This window comes from Dipodomys merriami, unplaced genomic scaffold, assembly GCF_024711535.1.
Source record: "Dipodomys merriami isolate MVZ:Mamm:240054 unplaced genomic scaffold, mDipMer1.0.p SCAF_27, whole genome shotgun sequence".
Lineage (NCBI taxonomy): Eukaryota > Metazoa > Chordata > Mammalia > Rodentia > Heteromyidae > Dipodomys > Dipodomys merriami.
The window spans coordinates 4,183,972-4,194,532 of record NW_027204159.1 but is presented as its reverse complement, the minus strand read 5'-3'; positions in this window follow the sequence as shown (position 1 = coordinate 4,194,532).

Below are 10,561 nucleotides of genomic sequence, written 5' to 3'. Positions count from 1 at the left end.
CTCTTTGGAGTTTTTCAGTCGTGTCCCTCCAGGGACTGAAATCTTATATAAGAACATATGGGATTAGATCAAGCTACGTTACATATGATCTTCACACTGGGTGTAATGCTATGTGATGGCTTTCCAAGAAATGTTTTCTTATGGATAATTATAAGGAAATTAATCTTAAGGCCCTCTATATGTAATACAATCTTCTGAAAATTTACTGAGTACGAGTCTAGGTTTTTTAATTGTCTTTCTTCTATATTATTATTTTAAAATATATTTAAAGACCACTGCCCTTAACATGACACCAAAACACCAGATGTAGCAAACAGATTTCCCCTAATGATGGGTCATTACCATACACTGTGGGCTTTCCCTTCTAATGTACGTGTGAAAGGTGAATAACAAATTACAAATGAGGTATTTGGAATCATGAATTTTCAGACTTCATCTATATGGAAAAGTAGAATGATGGTGATGGAAGGTTTTATTGGACACCTTTTACTTTTCATTCCTATTCTTATCAAAGAAATGTCTTGTTCTTGAGAAAATGCTGAGAGACTGAAACAATGAAAAAAAAGTGGATAGAAAATGCCAATCACCAAGAATGGTTTTGTCATATCACTTTATACAAAACATGAAGAATAGAAATGAAATAGCAAACACTACAGTCCCCAAGAACCATTTCTAGGATATATGTGGTGCAGGAAGCAAAGTAACTTTGAATAGCTAAGGCAATAATGATTAGTTTATTATATCTTATTCATTTTGTTATATATTAAACTACTTAGCTTATATTTTGAGTTTTGAGCTTGCTGTGTGCCCAGGCTGGCATTCAGCTCCCAGGCTCAAGCAATCCCCCTGCTTATCTCTAAAAAGCTACATGGGCAGAGCTACAGGTTTTGTGCTCTATATTTAGCTGGCTGATTATTTTAAATATAGCTAGAAAGTTTTTTTTGATACCTCCAAATGTTTATAGACATAGAAGATAAAATAATTTCATGTGGATTCTTTCAGATTTGAAGTGCACTAGTTAATAATGTTGTCAGGAGCTATTGTATCAATTCTTGGCATGAAATATTTATTCAATTATAGTCAATTCTCATTTTATCCTATAACATGTTTAATATCAATTTCATAATAGCAATTGTGTGCTGTCAGACTAATTACTAGCCTACAACCTTTCCATTATTCTTGATATTTCTGCCAGTCAGCAGTATGCAATAGTTGCATGCAGTTTTGCTGGAGACATGCCATAGTTTGAACAATATTTTCATTTTTTTTGCTTTAAGCTTGTTTTTCAGTTAGAGTCTCTGGCTTTTGCCTTGGCCTGGCCTCAGACTGAGATCTACAAACTTCTTTCTCCCAAGGAGCAAGAATTACGGGTACATGCCATATCCCCTGACCTGAAAACAAAAAATCTGAAGCAAAATGTCATCAAAGCATTTAACAACAACAAAAAAAGCCCATGGTTTTGGCAAAAATAAAAAAGCATCCCTCTGGAATAGATCATGGTGAAGCAAGAAGCTCATGAATCTGCAGGATTCACAGTATTGCATGTGTTCACTGGGCTTACCTCCAAGTAACTACATAGAGGGTGTAGGAAATTAATCCATTCCCTCATACAATACGCAGTGCCATTCATGTACAGCTTATCTATTGCACCAAGAGACCTGTGTGGCTATGTGAAAGCCTCATGGAAAGAGAATTTTAAGAATGCACTAATTTGCTGATTCCTTCAAGTTGAGCAGCTTTAATGATTAGTTAGGACCTTTCTGAGCTCAAGGCACCTATTAATTTCCACCAACACACTGGTTCTAACTGAGCTCTCAGAGGCTGCATGAGACAACTGCCTTTTTCCTCAAAGCAGCACCTGTTACATCCTGTTCCCCTGGAATTTTTTTTCTCCTCCAGGCCAAACCATGTCAGTACTCTTAGCTAGTTTTACTTAGACTTAATTTCTGGGATTTTGAACATCCCTTTTTTCCTTATGACAGGAACCCTTGTCTGTGACCAACTCATCATTTAAAAAAATGATGTTCACTCTACGGTGCCCTGGCAAGGGTCATGACAGCCAAGTGGAAGGGAGAAGTGAATGTATTAACTCTACACAGCCCCGTGTACTCTTCCTCACTCCCATTCCTGAGCAAAATCTCCTTCCTACTCTTCATTGTAGTGATAAGGCTCTCATGCACCCTGAGAAAGGAGATAGTAACTTCTTATCTTGGAGACCCCAGGCTATTGTTCTCTTATTACTTGGGTTTTGAAGAAAAGATGCTAGATAGCTGGGCAAAAGAAACAAGCAAGAATGCCAAGTCTTCTCTAGGTTGTCTTGGTGAATTATTCCTTAAAATACCCAGGCTAAACCAGGTGCTGGTTGCTCATGTCTGTAACCCTAGCTACTCAGGAGACTGAGATCTGAGGATTGAAGTTTGAAGCCAGCTTGGACAAGAAACTCTATGAGTCTCATATGTCTAATTAACCTCCTGAAAACCCAGAAGTGGTGCTGTGGTAGAATGCTAGCCTTGAGCAAAAAAAGCTCCCGGATAGCACCCAGGCCATGAGTTCAAGCCCCAGAATTGGTAAGGCAAAATAAAACAAAAACAAAAACAACTGTCTAGTTTCTGCAAAACAGATGTGCCCTGCAGAGTTGAGGGCACCGCTTTCTAGGAGAGAAGGCTAGATGGAACTCTAATTTGTCCTTAACAACCAGGGTCTGCCTTGTGTGATATGATAATGAGGGGGAAATTGATACAAGTTTCTGTGGAGGAGGAGGATTAGCTCAAAGGGACATTTTTTTAAGTGTGGTAGCAGTCCCCAGGAAGAGTGAAAAATAGCTGTTGCATGTGTAGCACGCTTGAGACATGTATCATTTTGCAAAGGGCCTCTCTATCACACTTGTGAAGTCAGCTTCATTATCTCAGTTCAGAGATAAGTCATCACTTAGAGTAAAGTGTCTTTTCTAAGAGAGCAGAGCAGGGCCTGGGGAGGAAGCTCAGTAGTAGAGTGTTTCTAGCATGTGAAAAGTCTGCATTCAATCCCAGCCCTGCTAAAAAGCAGTTGATCCATCAATCCATCCATCAAGCCTTGCAGAGCTAATCTTCACCTGTCCATGGTACCACTTTAGGACATTTACCCCTGCTACTTCCAATTTCCTCCCTTCACCAGGGCCTCTCTTTCTTCCTATATTAGTCAATGAGAAACACTGGAAATATGTAAATGAGTCTCCAGAGAAAGAGCCTCCGTAGGACATAACTGATCTAAAGAGATTTATTGTCAGGTTCTGGCTTACAGAATTATAGAGACTGAGAAAATCTGTCTTCCATCTTTCAACCTGGGTACCCAGAAAAGCCAGAGGGTCGTTCAAAAGCCTGGAACCAATGAGGTAGATTCTGGTTCTTATCTGATGTTCTGAGAACAAGAGTTCCCTGGACCGAAGATTAATTTTTGTACTTCAAGCAGCCAGACAGAGGGACGGAGAATCAAATGTCCTCTGCTTCTTTGTTCTCTTTAGACTTTTGATGGATGTGAGAGTACCACCCACATCGGGGAGGTCCATAAGCTCCACCCAGTCCATCAGTTCAACAGCTAATCTCTTCCAAAATCACTCGGAAATATTTCACCAAATGCCTGGGCATCCTACAGTGCAGTCAAATGAATGCATACAATGAAACATCAGCCCTTCCTTGTATGTAAATTTGCTTTTGAAAAATTTGTTCGTTCCTTCTTACCTAAGAACTGAAAGACTGGAGAATTGTGTTGGGTTTTATGAGAATATTTGTAGTTTAATATAACACAAATCCTTGAATTCCACCCTAAGTGTTAACGGTGGAATTTCAGACTGGAGACACAGGAGTTAAGGAACATAGAACAGCATTCACACACCTGCATGATGGAGACAGGAGCTTTCCTGAGCCTGACTTTCAGTAGGCTGACATCAGCCATTTGTTCCTGAGCAGCCCTCATGCAGAAGTACTTTTGCCTCTGGATTTCAGCTGGGTATATGCATCATCCTTCCTGTGTTTCACCTCCCAGGTAGATGTAACGTTCATGTAAAAGCTTAGGCATGAATGTCTCTAGCAGCTTGATGCATAGGAGCCTCAAACAAAAAGCAATCCATATGCCTTTCAAGGCCCTGGCTAAACAAACTATTCTTACACCATGGAACCTTCCCAACAATGAAAAAAAATGAACTTGTAATATGTAGAGCAAACTGCATGAATCTCCAGAGAACTATGCTGAGTGAAAATAGTCAATCCCAAATGGTCACATACTGTAAGATTCCTCGTGTACAGCTTTTTTGAAATAATAAAATTGTACAAATAACCTCCAGGGTAGTAGTTTTGGGGGTCTGGAGATAAGAGTACAAGCAGGCAAGAAGGAAAATGCACCATGAGGGACTCTGGTAGGAAGGGAAAGTTGTTGCATCTTACCTGTATTAATATCAATATCCTAACTATAGTATAATACTATGATTCTGCCAGAAGATAGCACTGGGGAAACTGGATAAAGGGCAAATGGAATCTGTTCCATTTCTTACAATTTTATGTAAATTTACACACACGTATCTCTATATATATTTAGACATATGCATATATATGTATATATTTGGTTTCTAAACTGAAGTCTTGCTAGGTAGCCTTGAATTACAATCCTGACACTTTTTTTTGGGGGGGGGGCTGGTTGTGAGGCCTGAACTCTGGGCCTGGGCGCTGTCTCTCAGCTCTTCAGCTCAAAAGCTAATGCTCTACCACTTGAGCCACAGTGTCACTTCCGGCTTCTTCTGCTTATGTGGTGCTGAGGAATTGAACCCAGAGCCTCATGCATGCAAGGCAAGCATTTTACCACTGAGCCACCTTCCCAGCCCCTCCTGACTCCTAAAGCAGAAAGCTTAATTAAAAATAGAGTGGAAAGTTTGGAGGCATGTTTCAGCTGATAGAGTGTAAGCAGGTACTGAGTTCTAGTCTTGGTCTCAGACCAAAACAACACAAGCAGGTACTGAGTTCTAGTCTTGGTCTCAGACCAAAACAACAACAACAACAACAACAACACAGAAATAAAGAATAGAAAATAGAAAATAGATTGTTTACTAAATATCCCAGTACATCTTTATCAGGTGTGAACTATACACTTAGTTTTGAATCTCTACCAGTTTTGTAGATGAAAGTCATTGCCTCACTGCCTACAATTGGATTTATATATTAGGGAGCCTGAACACTTTCAAATGCTTACAAATCAGTTTATTTATTTATTTTTTTTGTCAGTCGTGGGGCTTGAACTCTTGGCCTGGGCTCTGTCCCTCAGCTCTTCAGTTCAAGGAGAGCGCTCTACCGCTTGAGCCACAGCGCCACTTCCGGTTTTCTAGTGGTTTTTATTGGAGATAAGAGTCTCACAGACTTTCCTGCCCGGGCTGGCTTTGAACCATGATCCTCAGATCTCAGTCTCCTGATTATCTAGGATTACAGGAGTGAGCCACCTGCGCCCGGCTACAAATCACTTTATGATTCGTGTATTCATTAAGAACCAAGAGATTCCTCCAATACCTCATGTGTTACACAATGGACACAGAAAACATTGTGAGCTAGTTAAAAATTGATTGTAATTTGTTAAAAGTTACAGTAGAACTAACAGATAGACTTGGGTGTTAGGGAAATTCTCAGGTGAAATATAATCAAGAAGTTGGAAAGATGAGCAGTCTACCAGGTCAAGATCTGAGGTGGGATCTGTTGTGATTTGGTCCTCTGGGAAAGTCAGTAAATGATTTCTGTATGGGTAGCAAAATTATAGCCGCAATCCTGTAAGTACACAGCTGAATAGAACCTCCCTGGCTGGGGGAAAAAACAAAGAGGGAAATAATTAAAGACAAAATTGTGTGAGCATCAAATGCATGGCAATTCAAACTGTAGAAAGCTGAAGAGGGACAATTTAAATCTCAGAAATAAAGTCACTGTTTTTTCAGTGAAGATCACTCCTTTAAAACAAATATAGGGCTGGGGTTGTTTGAAATGTGTGTAACTGGGCTATAAATTGGGGAATGCAAATGCTGACAGATTTTTCTGCATTTCCATTGGTGCATGAAAAGCAGGAAGTTATTTGAACAGGAATCAATATGTAGCAGAAGTACCTTGGACTGTTTTTCAGAAAAAAGAAGTGAAGAAAAAATTATTTCCATGACCAACATTCTCACCCTGTAAAACTATAACACTAAGGACTCTATCTGGGAGTACATAGGGAAAATAGTATCTATACTACACTACACCTAGAAGGAAAGAAAACGAACTCACAATACAGAATCCGTACACATCAGAGATGAAGAGATCCTTCTCCATCTCTTCATGCTCAGCACAATCCTCCAAAGACGTTGTCCAAAGACGTTGAACAAGTTCTTGAATACTGACCTGTTTCCTATTTCTGATTCTCACCTATAGAGATTCTCTTGCCTTCTGGAACCACACAAAACAAAAGCAACGCTTCCTGTTTAGTGAGTCCTAATGATCTGACCCTGTATAATACCATTTCCTTTAGTTCACACACCAACTTCTCAATAAGTAGTTCTTTTATCATACCTATCTTTCAGAAAAAAGATATAGAAGGAAGGCCAAAGAGGTCGTGTAGCATTTCCAAGTCAATATCTGAACCCAGACTTGTCTGTGTTACAAGCTGTTGTCTCTTTTGAATTTTGTTAGGTTCTGTTAAACTCTCTCACAGCTCTCAGCTGGTGTCCTTTGGAGACTTCTGTTAGTTTTGGAAGCAAGCTGTTTTGTAAGAGTTACAGATTTCTGCCACTAAAATATGATCACACCTGCCTCTGAGGATTTTATTATGAAAGTATGGTCAGAGGACATTGAAAGAGAGCTTGGATTTCAGATTGTGCTAACTGTTTTGGATCTTCTTACTAACAGATGCTAAGTTAATAAACTTCTAGTAGACTTGGGGCACCATTGGGTTGGAGATATTGTTATAACCCACTAGACTTTGTGAGGAGGTAAACAATCTCTCCCATCACTCAGTATTGTCTAACAAATTCTACCATTGTCTACAAAAATAAGAAAGGAAGAATCTCAGCATCAGTGAACCGTCCCCCTAGCAACTGCTCTTTCTGCTGTTTTTTAGTTTTTGCTTCATAATCATAAACATAACTGCAATCCAGCTAGACTTGGGGTGGATAAGGAAACTGAAATGGCAGAACACAAAGGTTACAGAATATTGCAAGCAAGTGGGGTAGAGGGCTGCATTGCTGAGCTACAGGAAGACATGGTCTTGTGGTTGTGATAAACAACAACAAATACATTTAAGTTGTCCACAGCAATGCAGATCCTATTGGTCCTGCCATTCTGGGTTCCAAGGCCCTCCACAGCCTACATGATGCTCATGTCCTCTTTCACCAACTCAAAGCTTAGTGTTACCACACATAGGGCTGGTGTTCTACCACTGGAGCCACAGGTCCACCTCCAACTTTTTGGTTGTTAATTAGAAATAAGAATCTCATGGACTTCTGCCTGTGCTAGTTTTCATCTATGATCTCAGCTTTCAGCCTCCTGGGGAGCTAACGATGATAGGCATGAGATTTCATTTAGTGTAATTCTTTGGAAAGCCAAAAAGTTCAGCAAAATAAACACCAGGAAGCAGGTACTCAAAGGGGGTTAAGTGGTATCAAAGGGGAAGAGGATAAAAGAAAGAAGATGGGGGAAATTCAGAGAAAAATACAACCTATATCCTATAAAATTAAGAAGAATGAGGGAAAAGGTGGGTAGAGGAAGAATGTGTAAGAATGTTGAAAGGGGTGATACTGATCAAGATACATTGTATTCAGACTGCTGTGTTAAATGGCAACACCTTTGTTCAACTACTTAACAATAATACTATATATTTTTAAAATTACAGGCATGACCTACAGGCATTCTGTTGCTCGGAATTTTCTGTTTCATCTAAAGGTAGCTTTTCTATGCCAAAAACTCTATTGAGGCAAGAAAATATTGATACACACTTTTCAAAATTCATTATCTTTTTTAAACTCATTCTTCCTTGAGCTTTAAATTCAATTTATAAATCTTCTATTTATGTCTAGAAGTCTCAGCAATCAATCTAATGGCCTTTGAATAATATTTTATTCTATTTAAAGACGAGTTAATTAAATACTTTCCCATATCTTGCACTGCAAGATTTCCCTCTAGAGTAATTCAATTGCCTGATTTGAAAACTTTCACAGGTAATAAGTAATTCATGTAACTCTAATAAATTAAGCTTATAAATATTGGGAGCCATGGGTTCTTTAAGTGCTATAATATTTCATTGTTCATAAGGTTGGTAAGAATTACACTGTAAACTATAAGTCTCAATTAATTAATTAGGTGTTTTAAATTGAAGTTGTATTATCAGTAAATACAATTCCTAAGTATCACAAAGTAAATGAACCATTGAATATTTATTTCTTTACTTAGGAAAATGTTAATATAGATGGTAATTTTAAACAAGATGCCTCCATTCTATCCCCAAGTCTGTGAATTAAAGACTCTTACTTTCTTAAGAAGGAAGTCTGATCCTAATAACTCTAGGTTCTGTCAAGACAATTGTTCATACTTGACTCCATAAATTCATGGAAATCACGCCACATAGCCTCTATCTTTGGATTTAAGCCATACTCATTCCCAGCTTCTCCATGGGTCTCCTCCCAGCAAGCTGCAGCTCTCCAGCTGTTGTCAGAAGAATCATAGATGCCAGCGTGGATGGGCACTGACAGGAGAGGACTTGGGCTAACGAGAAGAATGAAAGATGTTGACTGCTGTTGAAACAGATTATTTATATTAAATTTCAATAAAAATGGTAGAACAGTGAACCCTGTTAAAGTCGCTTTGGGTAGAGGGAAAGCAGAGCATGGGAAATGATAGAGGGGGTGAAACTGAATGGAATACGTTGTAAATATGTATGGGAAAGAACAATGAATGAGTAACAATGAAATCCCCAGGTGGAAGCTAATAATAAAAAATTTTTTAAAATCATACCATCACTGGGCACTGGTGGCTCATACCTGTAATTCTAGCTACTCAGGAGGCTAAGATCTGAGGATCACAGTTCAAAGCCAACTACGAGAAAGTCCTTGACACTCTTAACTCCAATGAAGCACCGAAAAAGCCCAAAGTGGAACAGTGGCTCAAGTGGTAGAGTGCCAGCCTAGGCCCTGAGGTTAAGCCCCAGAACCTACTAAACAACAATCACAACAAAAACAAAAAAAACCCATACAATTGATTCTGTCTATATTAAAACTTCTGACTGCCTAGGCCTAGAGACATTTGACCATAGCTCATTCTCTGCATTCTTTTTCACTGACTTTCTAATATTACAAATAAAAACCCAGATGCCCCTTAGTGGATGAATGGATGAAGAAAATTACACACACACACACACACACACACACACACACACACACACACACACACACACACAATGGAATTCTATGCTTCCATCAGAAAGAATGACATTGCCCCATTCGTAAGGAAAGGGAAAGACTCGGGAAAAAAATCATATTAAGTGAAGTAAGCCAGACTCAAAGAAACATAGGCTCCTTGGTTTCCCTCATTTGTAATAATTAGTACATGCCTAGAATAGTCCTAGGAGAGGTTCACAATAGCCCAATAGCTATGTACATATGACCACATAAAATGAAGCCAATCGAAATGATCTCCATTATATGAAACAAAGAGGGTATTTTTTCTTTTTCCTTTCTTTTTGTTTGTGTACTGTTTGCAGTTATTTCTTTTGTCTTTCATTATTTTTCTCCTCTTGTTTATTCCTGGTGCGCACTATTTCTGATTTTGGTATCCTTTGTCTAGTATATAAGTCTATCCAATTTGGGTAAGGGAAAGGGAATCACAGAAACTGTGGGACATAGGGCAAACCAATGTAACAATGATACTCACTACACACTATATTGCAAATGAACTTTACAAGTTGGGGGGAGGGAAGGAATGAAAGTGGGAGAAAATGGGGGAAGGGGTAATACTGCTCTAAAAGAATGTCCTCATTACCTTATTTATGTAACTTTAATCTCTCTGTATATCACCTTTACAATACAATTTCAATAAATAAATAAAGCAAATACAAAAATGAATTGGGGCTGTCTCCCACATGACTTGAAGTCATAGTTGATAGGAAAACTGTACTGAGTCATTTTTTTAAATTTATCTTTGCTTTGTACCAGGTTAGATTTACCATCAAGAGATCATTTTGTGTAGTACCTCTGCTCTCTCCTCCAGTTCATGTCATCCTTGAAACCCATCAATTTCTCCCTCTCTGAGGCATCAGTAATAGCCTGGACTAGAGTAGAACCCTGCCAGGCTTTTGGGGAAGTCCCTCTTCAGGTGTCTTCTGTCTGTGAATCCCCTCCAGGGGTGTCACCCCTGCCTACACAGGTACTCATTTGTAGGGCTAAGGTCTGACTTTAGCCTAAGGTCTGCTTCAGGAACATTGAACAACTGATTGAGCTTCCCAGGTGACCCTTAAGCAGTTCTTTGGAATTAGTCCAAAGACTAACTTTCAGAGCTGCTGCCTCTTGTGTTCTTCTCAACCCCACTACAGA